Raw genomic sequence first — 23,683 nt, 5'->3', positions numbered from 1 at the left:
CCTGGGAAGAAAAAAAACTCTTCCGTTCCATCACCGCGAACCTCAACCTCATTTAAATACACTCAAATCATTCCACCATAGACGGATGTGAACGAGACCCCCTTCATTTGGGTCCCGAACCCCTTCATTTGGATCCTGGATCAGCCATGAGAGTTGTTCCACACAGGCATCGAACCCAGACAGCCATGGGACTGTGGTCAACCAGGGGGCCTCGTCTGGATCCTGGCCAGGCGCCACTGCGGTAGCTGATCCCCCTACCACGTGACCAATCACGTGACTCTGTACAGCCCGATGCTCCACTGTAGCCAATGACGAGCCGCCTCGCCTTTGGTCTCGAGCAATGTCAAATTTGCAGACATGTTTAGATGACAGCTGCTTGGCCGAGGAGAATCAGAAACTATCCATCAGAAAGAAATTAACTGGGCTGTTATTGAAGCTTATAGACTGTTCAATGTTACAGAGAGAGAGAGAGAGAGAGTGGAATATACGCATCATGGATTTGCATTATAGCTGAGTGAGGTAATACAGAATAACATGAGAGGAGATACCTCATGTCTGTGAGCTCGGAACAATACACTGGAGCGCTCCTGTTTTCAGGAGACGAGCGCCTGGTAACTTAGTGACACACATATGTGACCGAAAACATTTGACGGCTGAAAGAAACTCTTCCAAAGTATGCTTTATACCAACAGCACTGACAAAAAAAAGGCATTATATTTCTCTCTCTAGTCGCACTGCAAGAATCTGAAGAGATTATGTATCTCACAAATGCTTTGGGAAATGAAGAAGACGGGGGTTTGACGTTGAAGGGACCCGAAACCCAATCCGCCGCCCGGTGCAGTGCCGAGGTATCGGATGCTGTGCTGCTCAAAGGGCACAGAGGACGCGGGGTATGATAGCCGGCCCGGCCGCACCGGGGGGATTCTGTGTGCGTCCTCCCCGCAGCTGAAGGAAAAGCATCTATTGTAAAGAGAGTAAGCGCCATTGTCCTCCTTCGGTGTTTATGTTTGTCTTGAATTTCACCTAGTGCACGGCATTGCCCCACCAAGCCACAGGATAAGCATTGTTCTGGGCCCGTGCAGGAATGGTAGCCTGCAGTCACCTTCTTTATGACTGTCGCCATTGTCCCACCGCCAACCCCCCGAAACGTCTTTGTTTTTGCTTCGCTGCCACAGACAGCTCAGATTGTTGCCTGATGTTGCTTCCTCTCGTCCCATTGTTTCCACGTCTCCTCTTATACATGACTCTTCTCCTCGTAGGTCGATGTGTGTGTGGCGGTCGGCTGAGTGGTTGTAGGCGATGGGAGCATGGGATTGGGGTTTTGGAGAGGGGGGGGGGGGGGGGGGGGGGGGGGGGGGGCTAGGGTACAGAGAGTGCATGTGAAGTTTTATGGCTAACCACATGTGTTTTTGAATCTTTGAGCTTCCACGTTTTTTCCCAGGGTGTGGGGTTGGGGGGAGTCCGTATAGCATGAGGATGGGGCGGAGAGGGGGAAGTCGAAAAGAGAGAATTAAAGAAGCAGGAGTCGGACATGTGGTTCTTGTTTGGGGGCGCTGCATGCCGAGACGGTGGGTCTTGCTTCCCTTTGCTCCGACCTGCATCTACAATCTAAACACTGATTAGCAAACAACATGGACGCTCCCATGCCCCCCCCCCCCCCCTCACTGTGAACCAGGAGCAGATAAACACAGCGGGATGGCAACACATCAGCTCATCGCTCTTTATTTTCAGACCAGACAGACTCTGTCCTTCAGTAAAGTATGTAGATCTCAAACACGCATTCTCATAAGACTAATGTTTCAGAAGCGGTTCCGGTGTGTCATTCTGTATCTCACATGTCCTGGATCAGGTTTCTTGTCGGTCCCGACTACGTGGGAGCGTATCAGTGCGATGCCTCTGGGCTCTGTGAATTCACTACAGTACGCAATCAAGTTTGACTGTGGACCACAGCCCACCCTCAGTCTATTAGATACAAGCAACACCCACATAGCTCCACAGCCCTCTGGGTAATGCTTTACTTGTCTTTTTTCGAGCAGTCGACAACACAGCGTCTGATTGGCACAAGTCTGTAACAAAGCCTCTGATTGGTCACAGTGTATACAAGATGGACGGCTAGAAGTCCGCTAACAACAGCAGTAGTCTTTTACGTCTGGAAAAACAGGATAAAAAGGATCATCAAAGTCATTCAATGTTGGATTTATCATCATGGACATGTTGTACAAAGTCTCAGAAAAGACACTGAAGTTCCAGGCCGCACTACAAATCTTCTGAAAGGGCCACGATCGTACAGAAGCCCCGTCTGGAACGACGCAAGTGTTAACTTCCCACCAAACAAACCGTAAGCTGCATAAAATTATCAAATGTTATGAGGACTTCTATAACATGACGCATTTTCTGTCGCATATGACAGGTTCGGGCTCAGACAGTTAGAAAGTTCACACCATTATATTGGGTCAAACTTTTCATTCAATAGTTTGGGTAATTTCCCTGCTAATAAATACGCTGATGGTGACGATGCAGATGGGGAAGAATCATGGTCATCACATGACCAATGTTTCATCCTTGGTTTTGGAAAAACTAGTGAGATGAGCTTTGGATACAATTTCTTTTGTCAAACCAATGTTAATTACAGTCATTCAACCAATTTTAGAATTTATGTTAATGAGTTTATGAAAGCATTGTGACATTAGGTGGAAAATAAAAAGCAATGGAACGTGAACAATATAACAATACAAAATTAAAAAAGACATAATTTAAACACTGAAATTTCACGCCCACAAATGAAATAAAAAACTAATTACCAGCATGAGTATAGCTGGAGCATTTTAGAATCTGTAATATCTGATCAGAAGTCCAGCGTGAGACAGGAGAGGTGTACAAGGAGGAACAATTATACCAATTTCCTGATGAACCTGTGTCTCTTGAGCTGTAGAATCCAAAAGAGCAAAGTTGCCTTAACCCTCAAAGGATTAGACTACAGATGAAGAAAATCACTAATGCTTTAGATAAAGAACCATGGTCCAAATCATTTTATGATAACCACCCGGATTCCTCACTGCTGGTTAATCTGCTTTCATCATTTAACAGTCAAATGTCCTGCCGGAATCCCCCTGAATGATGTCATCCCCCCACTCCTCGGCCTTTACCTTGTGAGAAAGAAAAGGAGAAAGAAAGGGAGGAAGGAGAGCGTAAGAGCCAGGGAGGGAGGTTAACTGTGAGCCGGGGTCCTCGCTGCCGCTGGCCTGCCTGGGAAAAGAACGGACTTGGCTTCACATCACACAAAGCCTGCACACGGCATACGTGTGAGCACGCATTGCGAGTGCACTTTCTTGCACGGCAGTGAGTGATTCTTGTGCGTGACTGAGAGAGGAGAACTGTTGAAAATGCAGAGAAGGTGGGAAAAGGCAGCGGAGAGAAATATCGAGACGAGGGTGTGAATCAGAAAAAAAAAATGATGCACAATGGTGCTGAAGGAAGTCACGAGGAGTGGGACGGAGGACGAAGGCTCCGCAGGTGCAGAGGAGGAGAGCCAGGACAGGGTTCATCCATGACGCTTGAACTCGTGGAGAAAACTGAAGACATACAGAAACCTCGAGTGTCCGGCGGACGAAACTTTGCAGGGGCCAAGGGGGCAGGGGGGCGAGTTATCAGAAGCAGGGGTGGGAGGAAGAGGCTGCGATCCAGATGAAAAAAAAAGAAAAAAAGTAGAAGCCAAATGTGGAAAAAAAGGGTCTGCAGTGCCTGGTCGTGCCTGACTGGGCCTGGGTCAGAGACGGAGTAAACAAACCCACAGCTGAGCAGCACATTTGATCTGTTCCACTGAAACACTGAGTGGAGTAAAGAGAACGATTTGCCTGGGTCGGCTACAGAGGAGGGCTGGGGGAGTGTGTGTGTGTGTGTGTGTGTGTGTGTGTGTGCGTGTGTGTGCAGGGCAGGGTCAGGTCCACACCAAAACAAGTTGGCTGTTCCAACCCAAAATCCAACAGAAGGGGCTTCTCACCGCCGTCGGCGATGACCACCCTTCAGCACCTCAAATTCAGCCTGTCGTCACTTATTTTGAGTTTCGGCGAAACACGGCGCCTTCTGACAAAGTGGGCTCCTGAATTAGAGAACGATGTTATTCTACCGAGGGGGGGGGGGGGGGGGGGGGGGTTCCTGTAAATAAATGATATGTGCTTCCTCTACCCTGTGTTTATGGGGAATGTCCTCACCAGTAAAACAACATCATTAGTCATTTCTTCAAACAGCTCAACATCATATTATTATGTCAGAGCAGCACAGTGGGAGGTAGGAGGACCGCGGCAACGTGTGCAACTCTAACTAGTGGTACGCTGCCTCCAGACGTGGACCGAAGTCAAGACATCCTCCTGAACATTTCTGGGTTGGTCATTGTTCTGCCTTCTCCTGCCAGCCCTCGAGTAAACTTTCCTGCGAAATGTGCGAGTTAGCCAATGTGAGAATACGGCAATTCCCAGCGAGCGAGCAGAACCTCGTCGGTTACACACGTTTACTCCCTGATGGGGTCACGTCAGTCACGTGGCATCCTCCCCTGATTCGTCACAGAGATATCACGCGACTCTTTTGCCGAAGGAAAGAGAAACGGCGTCGGCCTCTGCTGTCGGTGGTGAATGCAGCATGGACAACAACTTACAAGCCTTGCTAAATCTTACTCTCAATAATAGATCCACCTCGCCATCGGTCCAAGAGAAAAACAAAAGTCGCTGTTGCTGCCGTTGCTGCATCTTGTTTGTGTCATTTCCTGCACTTTGCACGCCCGGTATACGCGGATGGTCATGTGACGTGCGCGCTGAAAAGCCCGTCCGGGCGGCATATTTGCAGACGCACTCGGGACATGGCATTACTTTTGCTCCGACCCCGTTTGCCTGTGAATACTCATAACTTGGTGCGTCAGGAAGAAGGATGTTAACGCAGCGCCTTTTTGCCTGTTCTTCCAGCCTTGAAGAAGTTAAAATTAGTCTTTTAAAGGAGAGAATTCAAAGCCGGGAGCATGAAAAGGTGGAGGGAGGGGGGGGGGGGGGGGGGGCTTGCAGAATGAAATGTCGGCACTGCAGTGTTAAAAGGGAGATGGGAGATGAGAGATCCCAGTGTCTGACTTTGGTGTGACTTCAAAAGGCTGTGTTTAAAGCGGCAGGCCTTAATGCTGGCCTGATAGCACAACTGTCATGTCTGTGTGACCTCCCACAGCTGGCGAGCTGCGTTTGTGCGTGCGTGCGTGCACGCGTGCGTGTGTGTGTGTGATTTCTTGATGTGTGTGTGTGTGTACCGAGCTAGTTTTCTTCTTGTGTGTTTGTGTGTCAGCACTCTTGTGGCTCTCGCTGCAGTGTCTTGATGTGATTGTCTGCGTGCCCTTTAATGTTTGTGTTTTGATGTCAGAGTGTGTGTGTGTTTGCCTGAGCCGTGACTTTGCGCGCGCGCGCGTGCGTGTGTGTGTGTGTGTGTGTGTGGACGCGGAGGTTGAAGATCTAAGCCAGGCTCTCCCCTCTCTTCCTATGCACAGGGGCCTTTTTCCTTCTTGTTAAGATTCAAACGCTGATAGGCTTTGTACTGCAGCTGTGGACTCTGCAGTCGTTCCACCACTTTGGATCAACTCGCTAAAAATGTGCCCTTTTGCGCTGCCTGCCACGCTGTTGCCGCTGCCTCTACCAACCATCGCAGCAGCCACATTAACGGCATAGCAGCGCGTGGCACCATTTATGAAAAACAGGAATTTGCCTTTGATGCAGTAAAAACGGACAACCGGTCTTACTGAGATGTAGCTCGGCTCAACTTTGGAGAAAGGCCGTTGATCCAATGTTTGGTGTGTAATAAACAGCCTCCTAAATGGAGTACGGAAAGGTATATTCACGTAAAACCCTGTTTGTCTTCTTCCTTTCTTTTATGAACCTTGATCTTGTAACCTGTGTTACTGTGTAGAATGGTTAATTACTAGGTTATACTTATCATTATAGTCATACTAATTTCTGTTGCATATTTATGTTGTGTAATATTATCTTGGAATGACATTCATTATTATTATTTCATTGCTAAATATCATTGTTGAACCTTTTGGTTGTGAACTATTGTGTGGCTTTTTGCTTGCTTTTATGATGTGGTTCTGTAGTTGTCCTTGTGTCTACGCTTTAGTTAAGTTTCCTTTGTAATCCCTTGTGTTTGTTTCATAATGAAGATTCTTTTTTTATTCCTGTTTTGTTGTTAATTGTCTCTGCACTTCCTGTTCCCCTGTGTGTTTGTTCACTTTACTCTGCCTGAGTGCTCCCGCCCCGTGATTGGCTGCACCTGTTCCTAATCTGTCTCACCTGTGTTCAATCAGCCCCGCCCACCGTGTGTCTATTTAGTCGCTGTGCTTCCCTGCGTCTCTGTCACTTCGTCTGAGATTTTCTTGGTCTGTTCCTGCGTTTTATGGCTCCGGTGTTTGCTGAGATTCCCTGTTACCGTTCCCATACCCGTGGACACCTTTTGTCGGTTTTTGTTTTGCCATGGATATTCGTAAGTTTGTTTTGTTTCCTATTTTTGTTCAATTTCTACTTTGATTTGCGCCTCTGCATTTGGGTCCAATTCCTGCACCAGCGTGACAATATATTAATTGGATCTGTTTACACTGCATATATCAACATGTGTGTCCTTTCTCATTTAAGTCCCATTGCTGTCGGTTCCTACCTGCCCGTGTTCATAGGGGACGATTGTAAAGGTGACGGAGGGTGTTGAACATGTGCGGCTGTGAGAATGAAGAGTCGGGTGTTAGAACTGTCCAGCGGCGTCACTGATGATTAATAAGACCCTGCGAGAGAAACTGTGACCTGCAGAAATCAGGGTTGAAGAAAGTTACTGTCATCTCTTATCACCTCGCACAAGCTTGTCACGTTATTTCTCTCTCTGTTTCGGTCCCTCTTTCGGTGCGTCTCTGCTTATCTGCCGGCGCTGGGGGCAAGGAGAAAAGGCTGACCAGTCTCTTTCCTGCTCTTTAAAATCCACCAGGCAGGACACCGCTGGGAGCTGCCTCTTCTCTCTTCTCCTGCACTTGTTTGTTCTCATTTCATCTCTCTCTACCTGCTCTCAGGAGAGAGCTCAGACCAGTAAAGATGCTGTGAAACGACCACCACACACGCACACGCACACGCACACACACACACACACACCTTTATGTCCTCGCACCTGTATGTTCCACGTGCGGAGTGGAGCCCATCGGGGACCCTTTTTCCCCTGCATATGCATCCTGCCATGTTCATATCCTTGATTCCTGTTTTGAACTAAGCTGGTGAAGGGGTCTGCATGTGCTTATCAGCTGATCAAATAAAAAGTTTCCAGTGGTCTCCTCCCGGCTCCTGACTGTGTGTCCGCTTGGCTGACAGCGGGAGAGCGAGGGAAACATCGGGAGACGCTCCTGTCACACCCCGATCCCAGCTTTGATGAGTCACATCAAACGGTGGCCATATCTGAACGTCATCCTCAAAGGAAAGTGTGTGTGTGTGTGTGTGTGTGTGTGTGTGTGTGTGTGTGTGTGTGTGTGTGTGTGTGTGTGTGTGTGTGTGTGTGTGTGTGTGTGTGTGTGTGTGTGTGTGTGTGTGTGTGTGTGTGTGTGTGTGTGTGTGTGTGTGTGTGTGTGTGTGTGTGTGTGTGATACACCAAAAAAGAAACAGAAGACGAAAGAAGAGCTCATAAAGACCGACATAAACAGTCTTATTTGTTTTACCGGGCCGAGCTGTTGATAAGGTTTCCTTATTTAAAAGGGGCCAGATGCGAGGATTGCCGTTTACTTTAAAGCTCTGTGTGCGTGGGATTGTCTGTTTTGTCAAGATTCAAGTTTGCCAGGGAGAGATAATAGACTTCTAAAGGGGTATTAAGTCTTGGAAGTCTCCTGCCAGGCTATTCACGGGCAGAGATTTAGCCACTATCCTTGCTATTGTGATGAATTTGCATCTCAGACGTTGGAGGAACTGTTCAGTTTAGGCTTTATTCAAAGCCGTCATGTGCCTGCGAGGAGTCTGTGATGATAGCGCGCCGCAGAAGGGAACCATCAAAGACTGATAGAATGATGATGTTACCTGTTTGCATTTGAATTTGATCCACTCCTCCTCTCGTTCATATTCTTCTTCCCGTTTCCTCGTGGCTGCTGCCGTAACCATCGGTATTGTTGCTTTTTTCGTATGGCGTTTTATTTCTCTCTTTTTTTCTTCTTATTCTCCTCCATTGTTCTGTCCTCTGGCTCTTGTTGGCGTCGTGTTCAAACTACAGCTGCCAATAAAGAGCCTTTTTTTCTTCCTCTGATGAAGATTTCATGTGCTCGTCACATGGCACAATTGGCATATGTTCGCCCCCGCCGCCGCTTTCTCAGTATTCAGCCAGAGCGAAGGTAGGAGGCTGGATCTATTCATCATGTCCTGGAGGTTCTAGTGCTGTCATGAGTATCGTTCGGCACCGGGTTGGTCAGGGTTTTGTTGTTGTTGTTGTGTGTCGCACATGGCCCATCTCCTCCTTGGTGTTTTTCTTCTCTGCTGTCGAGTTGTCTCACTTTTTTCTACGTGGCTCTTTTGAAAGCCTGACCTGTGTCGTACTCATTGTGACCTAAGAATGGATGGGCGTGTATTAATTTCAGATGGCTCCACCACTGGGTGAAAAAGTGGGTTAAAGACTAAGGCTACATCCACACTACTACGTTTTCGTTTCAAAGTGCATCACTGCTGCTACGGGTGCGCCTGCCGTCCACATCACTCCGGAGTTTTTCTTTCCCCTTCGTGTAAGTAAGCAACTGACTGCAGGGTAGACAATGTGCTTCCTGTTTACACTGGCACGCGCATACTGCGTACATCATGTGATATGCGTTTTCAGGTGTGTTCGTTTTGACTGATAAAACACTTGTCTGGACGGAGATTGTTTTTGCTTTAAAACACTAGAGGTATGGATTTAGCCTAAGTGCCTGCAGATCAGGCACTTTTTTAATCTTTTCAGGATTCATTTCTTAAACAAAATGGACCTCATCCTGTCTTTACATCTGCTTGAAGAGGCTTTAGTACACATATCCAAGGAAGGGAGGAAGGGGAGAGAAGTGAGTCATAGAGAGACTTGAAGCTTTATGTCATCTCTGTCAGCACGGTAGAGGAAGAAAAATGACACTGTTGTGGCACAATGTAAAAGTGGGGGTCCAAAAGTCTTTCCCATTGGGAAAGTGGTCCCAGTCTCAGACCCAGACTTTGGGACATGTGTCCCAAGTGTCTGGCTGCCTGCATGTATGTACCATTTGTGCCACCCTTCCATCTCCGCTCTCTTTGTCGTTCTGATGAAAGTGATCAGGCATCCTGTGCCAGCACGGGGCCCGGCCCGCTGATTAAAAATGCTAATGTCTCCTGCCAGGTCTTTGATGCGAGACCCAGGCACACAAAGCCAGCCAAGGTTACCAAGGGCCTGTGTAATCCTTTATCCGGGGCCCGATGCAGGGAGACACCCAGCTGAGAGCCCTCGCAGACGGTCACAATCAATCATGTCAGGGACGCGTCACAGGTCTGCTGACCCCTGCAACACGCCCCATTTTAATTAGCCGATGTTGGAGATGCTATGGATCTTTCAAGTTTGTGTGTGGCTTAATTACTGTAACATTTGAAGGTTTAGTGTGTGTGTGTGTGTGTGTGTGTGTGTGTGTGTGTGTGTGTGTGTGTGTGTGTGTGTGTGTGTGTGTGTGTGTGTGTGTGTGTGTGTGTGTGTGTGTGTGTGTGTGTGTGTGTGTGTGTGAGAGAAAGAGAGCAAAAGCTTCTGATCACTTTTTTCTCTTGACAGCAGCGATGGCGCTTACATCTAAAATCAAGAGAGAGAGAGCAAGAAGGATGGAAAGAGAAGAAGAGTGTGTGTGTGTGCGTGCAGGTGGGTGGACGCGAGCGGAGGATTGAGAAGGGGGTTGTTTTGAAGTTTGCTCGACATCATGTTAACAAAGCTCGCCTAATCCCTGTATTGAAGGCTGGGATTGTGTGTGTGTGTGTGTGTGTGTGTGTGTGTGTGTGTGTGTGTGTGTGTGTGTGTGTGTGTGTGTGTGTGTGTGTGTGTGTGTGTGTGTGTGTGTGTGTGTGTGTGTGTGTGTGTGTGTGTGTGTGTGTGTGTGTGTGTGTGTGTGTGTGTGTGTGTGTGTGTGTGTGTGTGTGTGTGTGCCAACACAAAGCTACGCCTCCCCGTTCACGCTCACACCAATAAACACAAATAGCATTCAGTGCAGCATTATGCTTTAAGTCCTGATCGAAGACAATATTGCTGCTGCACACAAACATCATTTAGCCAAAGCAAAGTCTTTATTTCAGTTTATTGTTGTTAATGTAGCCCACATGAATATTTGCCACCATGGAGGACACTGGCGCTGTGTCCTGATGGTTCTGGGTTAGGATGTGATTGCAAACGTTTCACAAATTAGAAAAAAAAGAAAAAAAGATACCGATTTTGCTTTCTTGTGTCCTATCTGATCCAGAGGCCTGAGGTTTTAAGGGGTCACCAGTCAAAAAATTTCAGGTTGCAAAATTTGGCACAAAGGATCCTGTACTTTTCCCACTGGCAGGGAACGTTGGAACCTGAACATTAATCCTGCACTGCAAAATTTGTCTAGTATGAATAAAATTCTTATGGATACTGGGCTGAAATTTATAGAAAACAAGTAAGTAACAATGATATAAAGGGGAACATTAAAGATGGGTTGGTGTTTGAGCACAAATAATTTTATTTCACATATATCAACTCACACCACTTACATCTGCACAGTTTTACACAGCGCAGTTTGAATATTATTCTATTTTAGTGTATTTACATACTTTAAGTGGCTGATATCAGAATTCAGTGCAGGCAGGCTGATGTGGAGCTTCCCTCAGGAGCAGTTACTTTGCTGTTTGTAAGAAAACTTCTGAATCCGCTGTGCACGCACACACACACACACACACACACACACACACACACACACACACACACACACACACACACACACACACACACACACACACACACAGTAGGCTCGATTCCAAACAACACCTGAGCATATACCTTCTTTTCCGCTGTCACGTTCTGCTTTTATTTAGTATATTCTTGGCTTTCCCAGCCCTGAGCGCTTGGCACAAAGCTTCAGTGTGGCCTCATCATCATCCGCTGCACTCAAAAATAGAGTGTTGCTCTTACCTCAGAGTCTGGTTCGCTCTGAGTCCTGACAGCAGAGCAGCATGGTTGAAAGGTGGCTCAAAGGCGACAGTGCACACCTGTGTGTGTGTGTGTGTGTGTGTGTGTGTGTGTGTGTGTGTGTGTGTGTGTGTGTGTGTGTGTGTGTGTGTGTGTGTGTGTGTGTGTGTGTGTGTGTGTGTGTGTGTGCGCGCGCTTCTATGGGGATTTGTTGGGTTTTTTTTCTGACTTGATGAGAGCAGATCTATGTTGGAATGAATGTGATTAGTTTCTAACAGGGAGCGCAGAGGCAATCAGTTTGGCATGAAACAACCTGTTACATCCCTTCTTTCCTTCCTCCTTCACCTTTTCTGGTGCCACACGTCAAGGGGAGGCAGGAATGCAGGAAAGGGGAAACAACAACAGAGAATGTCCTTCTCCCTGGAGCTATCTGGCAGAGTTGGATTACAAACTGAACACACACACACACACACACACACACACACACACACCCTTTGTAGTGAATCTACCTCTTGTCTCACCTTTGCCCATTCCTGGTGGCTGAAATTTGAGAATACACTGGCTTGAGGGCTTGGCTCAGGTTGTGGCTTGGCACAACCTCCAACTTAAAAAAAACAAAAAACCCTGCAAATTCCTAAACCGTTAAGGAAGTGAATATTCTGCTCTCAGCTTTCTAAATTGTTGATAGAGGTGTGATGGACGTGATCAGCCAGACAGCATCGACGGAGCAGTGGGATGCATAACAAAAGTCCAGCTAGATGGAGAGAAAAGCCGGCCAACTTGTCAGTCAGGCAGGTTGACAAAACATTTAGTCAGTCGGTCAATCGACGACTCCAGAAAAACCAGGCACTACAAATGGGAAACACATAACCATAGAGAGTGTCCGATGGCGACTCCAACTATGAGATGCCAAAGGAAGCGACACTCTGTCACCCAACACTTTAATTACCTTTGTGTGTGTGTGTGTGTGTGTGTGTGTGTGTGTGTGTGCGTGCGTGTGCGTGCGTGCCAGACCTGTTTGGCCAGATAGGATGACTGTCACCTCTCATCTTCTCAAATTAGTCCCACCACCACCTCCTCCTTTGGGACGGTCCATACCAGGTTTCAGCAGCACACTTTTCAACACGTTTCGGTGTAGCTTACATAGAGATATTTGCTGCTCACTTTTCTCCGCAGGATTGTAAACATATCCTCTTTATCTTTTGTTCAAATCTTTTTTCTTTTTTTCTCTCCCCGCAACCTGTTTCCAAGCTTCACATCTCACAGTGCACGCTTACAGTCCACAAGTATTAATACAGTATGTGCTCATGTGTGAATTTACACACAGCTGAGTGTTTGAGTTTTACATGGTGGTGTTATCCACTGTTACTGTGTGCCGTCTTTTTCTTTATATATTTTTTTGACACTCACAATCCTTCCTCATGTAAAAACAACTCACAAGGGACTTCATCAAAATTATATTCTAGAAGCGAACAAATCACAATCACAATTGACCGATGATGATGATTTTCTCACTTGTTTAACAATGCATGACTTTCTCTCATTTCCCAGGGAATGATGCCTGGCTCTTACCGAGCAGGGCCGGTGTGAGGGTCAAGGTCTGCCTGCTTTCTTGTCACGTGAACACGCACAACGAAAAGCGGTATCTACTGAGATATTTATGATGAATCAGAATCATGCCTGCCTGTCGAGTACAGTAAAAACTTTATGGAAGCTTTAGCGGGACACATTGATAAGGGTTGGATTTCTACCCGTGCTGCCGATGGTCAGTGTGTTTGTGTGTGAGCAAGCAACAGACAGAGAGAGAGTGAAAGAGTGAGCGAGCGCTGCACACAGCATATACAAAAAAAAATAGTATCATCATGAAACTTTGGCAGGACAAGTATACTGTAGTATACACAGTTTATACTGTATATAGTTGCCTGTGCACCCGGGGCATGCTTCGCCCCTGTGATGCTTTTTCATTCCATTTTATTATGTCACAGTGTTGCCACATCAATCAGTTAATTACTTTAGTGAGAAGTATAGTGTTATGATAACGGATAAATTCATCAGTAATAGGTTTGTTCATAACGGTCTCCTCTCCCCATCTCCAGTTGTTCTCCAACCAACCACTGCTGCCGTCCCGAGCCCTCACCTGCACATACTGACTCGAGGTGTTTGCTTACCCTCCTCGCTTTGCTGCCTTCCTCTCTGCCAAGCACCACTGATACCCACAAACACACACCTGCAGCCAACAATAGAGGCCTTATTCGGTGTGGGCACGCTGCGGATCCAGCCGCCCCCTATCAAGGACTGGGATCTGGACCGCAGAGTTTCTGAGAGTTACTTAAAAGTAAGCCAGTCAGGGCAGCACATGGTGTTTTGCTATTATCTGTGGCTTTAGCAATGACCTCATCAGCCAAAACAACGATGTTATCCAAAGAGTGTCACAGCTTTGTCATGTAAAGATGGTTTTCTCCACCACACTCTGAAGGGAAGGAAAGACGTTGGGCAAAAAGAGCTGAACTAAGCAGTCTATGATATAAATGTTGACCGTCATCATATTCTGGATACTAAGGCCAGATTTAACCACGTCTAAATTCTGTGTTTTCTCCCTTCCGGTGCAGCTCAGCCTCAGACATAACACTAAGTCCCCATGGCCATGACATCACTGTCTAAATAACATGCTTGTTAGAAATCTGCCTTGAAGTCTGTAGCTGCACAGAGGGATGAAAGCGAGCGAATGAAAGAGAGGGCAAAAGCCATCAGACGCCTCTTCAAGAGCAGCCTTCGGCTTCAAAGGCAAACCTCAGGCGCTCTGACAGAGAACAACAGCTGATGACGTCATGGAGGACACAGGACATTTAACCAAAAACTCCACGCAGCCCCAACGCGTTTCTCCAAGCACAAAACAAGGAGACGACAGGAAAATAACAACGCAAAGGTGCAGAAGAGTGCTGAGGTTTAATGAGGAAGAGGGAGAAAAACAGAGATCCAGAGAGCACAGGGGTTCATAGGGGTCGGCTGTGCGCGCACACATCGTGGGGAGAAGGCGAGATCAGAGCGACGGGGAGCGTTCCCGTGTTTGGGATAGGAGGGAAAGATAAACAAGCCGGGATGGCAGCTCAAAGAGAGGCAAGGAGGAAATGGGAATGTTGAGATTCCAAAAAGGAAAATCTGTGTCTCTCTCACACAAATACACACAGAAGCACACGCACACACAGATGGAATAAGTGGTAACCATGGAACATGAGTTTTAGAAGTTTGTTATGGATTTGTTTTCAAAATGACAGGCTTTCACAACAACTCCCTTCCACTGCTGCGTGCCAGTAGAAGAGCGTATGTTTTACATCATGACTCTCAGTCTTCAGACTGAGACTCGCGGTCCTCGGAGTAAAAACAGCAACAAACAAAAAAACAGATCTGGCCATACACTGTGACGATTGAAGAGTGTGGTTGGACGCTTATGTGGAACACAGGAGCAGAGACACGGGCAGATCTGAAAAGCTTTGATGCAAACGTTCTTGGACAGAATGAATGAATCAACACAGAGATTGGTCTCCGAGCAGGCAGGGAGCAGGTGATCCAGCATTGTTGTGTGGCAGAGGAGGCAGAGAGTGGCAGGCTATGGTAAAAACGGCAGAGAGGTGAGTCCTAATCACAGGTAAAAGACAAAGGAGGTTCGTTTCAGGCGGACAGGAAGGTTCAAACAAGATTTTCCAAAAACAAAAAGGCAGAGAAGTTCTTCTGCAATGGGGAACAATGATCTGGCAGAGTCCTGGTGGTTGAAGCGGTCCTTATATACTGCAGGATCTCTGTGGGCTTGACCACGGCTACAGCCACACCAATATGTATTTGTACTAAAACAAAAACCTTTTAGCTCCGTGAAAATGAATATCATGTGGGCATGTGCGCGCTGGTGTAAACAGGAAGCAGATTGTCTACTCTGCAGTTGCTTGGTTACAGAAAATCCAAAAAAAAAACCCCAGCAATGGTGAAAAGTAAGACAGGGGCGTCTCTTCTTCGCCTGAGGATGAGGCCGAACTGTTACTGACGGTAAGTGTTCAAAACGTTTGCCTTCACCGCTGGTAGTCGAGTCTTGAATGATAAGAATGACTCGGGAAGCAAATGCGTGCGACAGCATCATCATTTTCAAACGTCTGTTTTTCCAACGTAAACGTAGCAGTGATGCGTACATACATACCGTATATCTTCTTTCACAGGAATGCTTATTTGCATTGTATATATAAAAAAAGTCTAATGTGTTGATGAAATATTCATTGTCTCACGATAAACCTTAATTAACGTTATTCGTCGGCCTGCCGATACATACACACCTGTCAATCATGACTTTTCACCCCGTGATTAATTAAAATAGAACCAAAATTTCTAGAAACATGAACACTTGAACATACATCAGTGTGATAAGAACTATGCCTAAAATGACAGAAACCATCTGTGGGAAAAAAAGAACATTTGGCGGCTTGTACATTAAATTTTTTGTTTGCATCATGTCCCATCTGCTAACATGGAGGAGGCGGGGTTAATGGCCGATAGAGCAGTCAGCCTCCAGGGGGCGACAAAGATATTTTGGCTTCACTTTTGGGAGCAGTCATGTCGTCCATCTTTACATACAGTCTATGGTAGAGACTGACCGTTCCTGAAAAGATTGATGTGATTTACAAGATACGGACTCCCAAAATCAAGAATAAATGTTAATCATCGTATATAAATATCTTTGGCATTTTCTTCACGACTTGATATTTCAACTCCACACACAACAGCTCACTATCAGATCAATTCCTGTCCCCCCACACCTACACTTTGGCATGACTCAAGTGAACATTAACACCGATCTAAACATGTTTTTCCTTCTTTGATTAGAAAAATGTAAACCAGCGCCTGCAGAACTGTTTTTCCTGAGGCCAGAGAGTAACGAGAGGATGTTGGCACCGCACAATGGCCACAGAAATCCAAAGTATCCCAAACAAACTTCATCACTCCGCTGCCTGCCCTATCCTCCCCTCTGATCTCTCTTCTCTTTCATCCCCCTCTGGTAAGCCCCCCCCCCCCCCCTTCTTCCTCTCTCTCCCTTGTCCCCATTCTCGCTCCTTTTCGTCTCCAGGCAACAAGGCAACGAATTTCTGAGCAGAGCGAGAAGGAGAGCGAGAGAGAGACACAAGGAAACAGAAACCGGTAGACGGAGAGATAGCGTGCTGCTCTTGAAACTTTGGAGACAGCTATGCCAGGAATGCAGGTGCCTGCTGTGAAGACAACAAAGTGAGGAGGACCTCCGCAGGAGCGCAGCGTGGGCAAGCAGCACGTCCGTGTGAGGGAACCCAGCCCACATTTCAACTCTCAACCTGCCTCTCATGCAAAGCAGTTGTTCAAAGTTGAGTTTCAAAGGTACGCTTGTCACCGCGTGAGGCTCCTGAAGATACCGCGTGACGGCAGGTCAGAAAAATCCAGAGAGGAAAAAAAAGGAGGAAATTTGTACTCATTATCCAGCTGATTATCCAGCTTCACAATAAAAAAACCAGTGTGAATTATTGGTTTTCCCTGAAAAATGACACGACCATGTCTGGTACAGCTGGGGGGTGGGCTGTGTCGTCCTGGTCGTCAAAAGAAAAACTAGAAACAGATTCCACTGCATTAAAAAGAGAGACTGACATTCTCTTACCCAATCTGTCTATTCCTCTCTCTCTCTCTCTCTCTCTCTCTCTTTCTGTCTCTTAACTGTACACATTTCTCTCCATATCTTTCCTTCTCTCTCCCTGTTCACTCCTAGTGTGTGTTTTTATTCAGCAGAAACAGAGAAAGCCACATCACAGAGAGACCAGAAGAGAAGAGAAGAGTTTAAAACAAAGTGTAGGAGAGGGCTGGAGAGAGTGTGTGATGTGGCTTAGTAAAAGGACACAGATGACAGAGAATACTTTAAACACAGATATAGAAGACCATTATTTAGTGGTGCTGTGTGTGTGTGTGTGTGTGTGTGTGTGTGCGTGTATATATGTGTGTGTTCACATCGATCTGTTTGTCCGACCTAGTGCATGAAAGCAAGCGAGTGTAAGATGTTTGGTGTATTGATTTGTGTGTCATATATGTGAACACATAACATACAAACACATGCAGGGAAGCATCTCTTGTTTCTGCACTGCTCTGATTGTGTGTGTGTGTGTGTGTGTGTGTGTGTCAGAGTTATGTCATTAATGCACAAACGTGTAGTTGTTTGTAATGTCCTCTGCAGTCGTGGAGACGTGTGTGTGTGTGTGTGTGTGTGTGTGTGTGTGGGCAGCAGTCCATCTGCCTGGCAGAGTCCCAGGGCCCTGCAGCCTTAGCCGCCAGCCAACAACTGATGTGATTTAGTGGTGCGGGTCAAAGGTCAAGAGCCCCTAGTCTCCATCTGCGGCTGAAGAAAAGACCATCAGGAAGGGATTAGGTTGGAGTCAATAGTCCTTGTGACATGTCTGCCACCAGATCACTTCACACACACGCACGCACACACGCACACACACACACACACACCCACACAACCACACGTCTTACGACAATTAATGCTTAATGTTATGGGGATATGAGGTCGGAGCTTCAAAAAGAAAAGCCCGGCTGTGATTGACCACAGTTTTTATTTTATGTTAATTTTGTATTAGAATGGCATGACTATCAGAAGTGAGCATGGTGCTTTTTTGACATTAGCAGGCCGTAAGCCTCACTTCCTGAGTCCTGAGATTTCAACGTTGACTCCGGAACATTTACCGTCCACATTTCATCCGACATGAGTGGAAACCTGCTGTTTACGAGGATCTGCTGTAGACAGACAGGCCTGCGATGGCTGAAGATGTGAGGCGTTTGATGAAACATGGCGAGAGCTAAATCCCAGTCAGCCCTGTTATTGAACCTACTGAGGGAGGACTGTGTTGCGGAGAAGTTCCCCAAAGTGGCTCAGAAGAAGAGCCTGATTCTCCGCAGGTGAAGGGAAAACTGGCAAGCGGAGGGAATAATGTTTATGTATTAGATTTCAAACACGTTCGTCCTGCGAGGAAATCCAGATGTAAAGGTATGTTCTTCTGCCTCCGGGATCTGAGGGATTTCTTCCTCTTTTTCTGCCTTTCCTCCCCCCCTCTAGTATCATTTTCTTCTTCCTCTTGGTGCCTTGATGGAGTGACAGAGCTCGGCTCTCCATCGTCTCAACGCACAGAGGATGTTTGAGCTAAATATGCGTACAGGTTGCTGCAGAATGTGTCACTTGACATTCTTTCTAAATGTATGATGTAGTCAAAGTATTGTGTGGTGGAATATAAAAAATAAAAAAAACAGTTAACTATATCAGTTAAAGTCGCTCCCTATATACAAACCAATTCCTGGACTATTTAAGTTCCTTTCAAGAAAGCGGCCTTTCCTGTGATGACGACAGAACTTTAATCTTCAAACAAAACCTTATCCAGCTCTCGTGGGCTTTTCTCACTGCTCTTATCTCCTCATGAGCGTATTCTTACTTTCTTTGTCAGCATATATAAACAAACCCAAGGCCTTCTCAAACACACACCTCGCCGCTTCCAAAAGTTCGATAAAGTCCTTTTCTTTCTTTCTCCCGCTACTCCGAGAGGAGAAAAAAAACGGGTTGTTAGCTCTTTGAGCCGGCTATCAGAAAATCCGGGGGAAATTACGCTGAGCACAGCAGTTGAGCGGCAAAGGGTGATTACGAATTCAAATGGATGCTTTTACATCAATGGAAGGCTTTGAAGACCTCTTAATGAGCAGATAGCTGGAGTTAAACATTTGCGGAAGTGCCATCTTCGAACGAGTAAAGGGCGGAGAGGAAGAGAGGGAGGCGAGAGGAGAGGAAGAGGGGGGAGACGGGAAGGGTTTTTGATCCTGGCAGATATCTGCAGGGCAGTGCGGAGCAACTGTCTATCTCGGACCAGTGCTTGTCTTTAGAGAGCTCGCTGTTCTAGGCTCTGTTTGGACCCGGGGTTAGAGGGAGCTCCTTGCACAAGGACAGCATCCCTGCTGCTGCGCACTGATCACTGTCTGTCAGATTTGAGAGACTGGCATATGTGATTAAAGCGGGATTGAGATACAAAGAGGGCGAACGCAAGAACAAGGGCGCTGCGGAGAACCAAATGTACCAACAGTTAAAGAGAAACGAGCGAACCAGACAAGGCAAGAGCAGGAGAGGGCAAACAAAAAGAGAACAGTTGACGAGATGGGGCGGACGTTGTATAAAGTGAGGGATATTCTCAAAGAAAAGGGGGGATGAAAAACAAAGGAGGGGAGGCAATGATAGAGAGACCAAAGAAGGGAAAGAGTTGAAAGAGAGCAAAGCAAAGGATAAACAAACACAGGGGGGGAGAGGGAGACGAAAGTGTTGTTCCTCCATGTCAGCAAAGCAGTGGGAGTCTGGTGGAGCTTTGAACTTGGCCCCCATTAGAGGCCTGATGATGGTTTGAAGTGAACGGTTGAAACGAGCTGGAGCATTTTAGATGTTAATTTGTTTTTGTTGTGTGCACATGTGTGTGTGTGTGTGTGTGTGTGTGTGTGTGTGTGTGTGTGTGTGTGTGTGTGTGTGTGTGTGTGTGCGTGTGCGGGTGTGTGTGTGGTGTAAGCATTACCTATGCTGCTTTCACAATCACATTATGGGTCCTCATAATGTAAATCATTACATTTTAAGGTGGATACATGTTTTAGGGCTCTGTGTTTGTGTGTGTGTGTGTGTGTGTGTGTGCGTGAGTGCACATGTGGGTCTAACCCTTTTCAGGGCCTCCGAATCATTCACAGTCACACCCAATTTAACACAGCAGGATAAAATGCTTCCTTCATCTTTTGTTGTTCTCTTTGCTTTCACCTTTTTTTGTTACCCGCAGAATTTTAAGTTGAACTCAGCCAAAGTGTTTTCTTCAAATGACACTGTTATGGTTTGAAATTCTCTGATTGTCGCCGCTTCTTTTCTCACTCATCCCTTTCGAGCGTGAGATAGAAGTCAAAGTTGACTGCATTTTAAAAGCTGCACAAATAACCATGCTCACATTCTTCTGGTACCAGTAGTTTCTTATGTTACACTCGGTGGCATGATTCAGCAGTAACCATGTAACCATGTAAAGATGACTTCAATGACATGGCATTCAAATCGCTGTAATCACATGTCATTAAATCAAGTGTGCACAGGGTGGAAGGCGTTTAAGATGGAGCCAAACTAGAGGAGGTCAGCTGGCTTTTTCTTCTTTTTTTTTCCTTTGACCTCTGACCTCAGGCCGTGTCTCCCGTCAGGTCTGCGGCAGTCGGTCAGATCAGAGAGTCAGTCTGGCACCACCACCTCCAGGTTGACTCCCAGCCTTTGTCCCCGAGATTTCCTGAGCCAGGGTGACAGGTTCTGGAGGGACACGGCTGGGACAGAGTCTGGGGGGGGGGGGGGTGCTGGTCATGTGTCTGGATGGGTCTGGTATGTAAACACTGAGCGTCTGTGATCTGGTGACACATGAAAGCGGTCTGCCTGTGGGATTGCCGGCCCATCGTCTATATGTCGACGTCCCCCACCCGCGCACACACACACACACACACACACACATGCATACACTGACACCAGATTTATGTATTTATGCATTGCGACGGCACAGCTCAAAGGGCTATGGCTGGAGGGGGTTGGGGGAGAGTAAAAGGCTGTTTGGTCTGCAGACAGAGACTGATGGGGTGGGGGTGGGGGTGACATCTGGAGAGCGATGATGCTGATTTAGAAGTTACTGCTATAATCTGAACAGGTAAAGAGAAATATCTTCAACATAATTTCAAGACATTTTTTTCCCCAATTTGTCATTAAAGCTGTTTAATTAAACTATGATCTTAATCACCCTCAATTTCTGAAATACAACTAAATAATGGTATGTATTTCACTCGATGAGGTCATCGCCTGGCAGGTTTGGATCTTTCAACTATTTTTTGAGCAAACTGTAACCTCGTAACCATTTTATCAAGTAAGCTTTCTGTATTTTCTAAATCACATTTTAAAATGTTTAGAACAAACGGATCTGTGTGTGTGTGTGTGTGTGTGTGTGTGTGTGTGTGTGTGTGTGTGTGTGTGAGTGTGTGTGTGTGTGCGTGTGTGTGTGTGTGTGTGTGTGTGTGTGTGTGTGTGTGTGTGAAAATTGAGCTGCTGGTGTCAAACAGTCAAACATCCTGAAGTAGCAAAAGCTCAACACTAGAGGGCAGAGAACAACTCCTCCACACAAGACCCAGTACACTGATTTTTTTAAATCTCCTGTTACAAAGGTAAACTAAAAAAATAATATTTTATTTCGACATAATTATTATTACACATTTTTCCTTTATTTTACTATTTCTTGTCTTTAGAAATGTATGCATTTTGTGATTTGACTTTGTGACATTTTCAAATACCAACAAAAATAAACCAAAAATGCTAATTACATTCTTTTCAATTTGAATGAGTCTTTCAATACATTAAGGAAAAGGAGACAGGATTTCAGACCAAGTATGCCAGACGACAATTTTAAATGATGCTCTCCAGCATCTGATCTTGCATACTAATAAAAAAAAGCATTATAATACTGCTTCAAAGGCCCCATCATGATCCCTGGGGTCCTTCTCATCCTCCGTCTCTCTTCCTACCAATGTCTGTCGTTCTTGTTTCTTTCCTTTCACCAGATTCTGGTTGCTGTTAGTTTACTGTTGAAAGTTGTTTTGCTGTCTCATTTTTTACTTAAATTTTCTAGACTCAGAAACTGTACAGAAAAACTGTGAGTTTCAATTGTAAGTGAAATAATTAATCAATTAAAGCACACAAGACATGCATAATTATAACTGCTCTCCATTCTAGACACCTAGCTTGTGTTGTCGATCGATCAATAAAGCCCTTGGAGTTGGTAATATTACATATTATATAACATTTATTGTCTCTTTGTTTGTAAAAGCAGCATCATTGCAATTACTGATTGGTTACTAACTAATCATTAAAGTTTAGAGTTAGTCTTATCTCAAAAAAGAAGCTCATGCTCTGATGAGTCAACAGACCTCTATTTCTTAATTTTAATATCACACTTTTAAGAGTCTCTTCAGCCTTAACCTTGAGATGATTTTAGCCAAATTCGACAGAAGTCATTCAAGGTGATCTCCTCGTTCCCCCTGAGCAGTGGTCACACTGTGGTTAAAAACTGTAGCTTCTAACAGCCATACCATGTTATGTTTGCTCCAAATCACAGATGTATTTTCATCATAAAAATGAACACATGAATCATATCAGCTCTGAGAGCAGTCTTTCACATTTTCTCTTGACTGGCAAACTGCTAAGCCTTCAAGAGTGGCGAGTGAGAGAGAGAGAGAGAGATAGAGAGAGAGAGAGAGAGAGAGAGAGAGAGAGAGAGAGAGAGAGAGAGAGAGAAAGGGAAAGAAATAAAGGATGATGTCTGGGTAACTTCAATAGCCTCTCTGTGTCCATCTAATATGGAGGGCTAGCATGCTGGGAGTTGGCCCTTTCCATTCAGACAGACCCCAAACTCATAAAGACCTCTTCTATGGCCCCCAACCTGAAACCCACCCACCAAAGCCCTCGCTGGTATAGGCCCCTTCCATGGGAACTTGCAATCTGCAACGTAATCCCACTTTGGCCCCTGGAGAAGCCTTTCCAAACAAACCATGTGAGTCCTAATACCCAGGGCTTCACAAGTGGCTCCTGGCTAGGCCTGAGCTCCACCACCACCAACAACTTGGCCCTCCTTCTTCTTTTTTTCTGGTTCTCTCGCTTTTCTTCTTTCCACGGACAGACGACAAAAGAAAGGCATCTCCTTCTAATTGCTTCGAAGATTGAAAAGCTGAGAGGGTTTGGTGGGCGGCAACAGGGGGAAATGAGACGGAGGCTCTGGAGGCAGCGGGGGACTGTCAGTCTGGCTTTGCCCGCCCTGGGTGTGTGGTAGCTGGGATAAAGGAGCTGGCAGGACAGCCTCTGCCGCAGAGCCGGGCTGTGTGGATCAGTGTGGAGGCGGGCGACTCCCAGGGCCCAGCTTTACAACTCTGGCCAAACGGAGCACTATGAGAATGTGGAGGAGCTGAAGCAGCTCTGCTGGAGGCCCCTCTTTACACATGGGAAAGGACGTCTGGTCTTCACAACTGGGACCCAGAAACCATGGGCTGCTAAGAACAGTGTGTGCAAGCCAAGAGGTGCGTATCTGACAGAGAGAGGGCAGAAACATATGTGTACTGGTCGACATCCAAACCTTCTGCCCAGTGTGAACCGTCCAACCACTGTTAATCGCACGGTGGTTGATGGTGAAGTGTGTGAACACACAGTTGGGGTGGTCCGTGACCTTTGGATCTGTTGCTATGACATGCAGAGCTGCTAATAACACTCTCTCACTCACACAGACTCACACCTTGACCTCTGCAGAAAGCACTGCCACTATTCCACGCCTCCTCCTCTCAGTTTGCCATCACCCAGCTGCAGCTCCTTTCAAGTTTGGGAGATCAGTTTTGCTCAGCTGTCTGTTAATGTGAAACACTAATGAGACCAAAAAATTAATATTTTTTTAGCTTTTCTTCC

General features: G+C 46.2%; 2 long non-coding RNA genes across 4 annotated transcripts; one reads left to right on the top strand and one right to left on the bottom strand.

Moving 5' to 3' along the window:
• Nucleotides 1-2,644: 2,644 nt before the first annotated feature.
• Nucleotides 2,645-7,358, bottom strand: LOC118288355. The gene is made up of 2 exons (XR_004785855.2): nucleotides 6,679-7,358; nucleotides 2,645-3,761 (listed from the first exon to the last, which is right to left on the bottom strand). It is a non-coding gene; the product is annotated as an uncharacterized LOC118288355 (long non-coding RNA).
• Nucleotides 7,359-10,216: 2,858 nt separating this feature from the next.
• On the top strand, nucleotides 10,217-16,845 carry LOC118288354. Of its 3 annotated transcripts, none has more exons than XR_004785852.2 (3): nucleotides 10,217-13,492; nucleotides 13,767-16,195; nucleotides 16,265-16,845. It is a non-coding gene; the product is annotated as an uncharacterized LOC118288354 (long non-coding RNA). The 3 variants fall into 3 exon arrangements; XR_004785854.2 differs by having other exon boundaries at nucleotides 10,221-13,492; nucleotides 13,767-15,195; nucleotides 16,024-16,844; XR_004785853.2 differs by having other exon boundaries at nucleotides 10,222-13,492; nucleotides 13,767-14,786; nucleotides 16,024-16,843.
• The last annotated feature ends 6,838 nt before the right edge of the window (nucleotides 16,846-23,683 follow it).

Source organism: Scophthalmus maximus, chromosome 17 (assembly GCF_022379125.1).
Source record: "Scophthalmus maximus strain ysfricsl-2021 chromosome 17, ASM2237912v1, whole genome shotgun sequence".
Classification (NCBI taxonomy): domain Eukaryota; kingdom Metazoa; phylum Chordata; class Actinopteri; order Pleuronectiformes; family Scophthalmidae; genus Scophthalmus; species Scophthalmus maximus.
The sequence above is the reverse complement of the archived record's forward strand: the minus strand, read 5'-3'. Positions and strand labels throughout refer to the sequence as shown.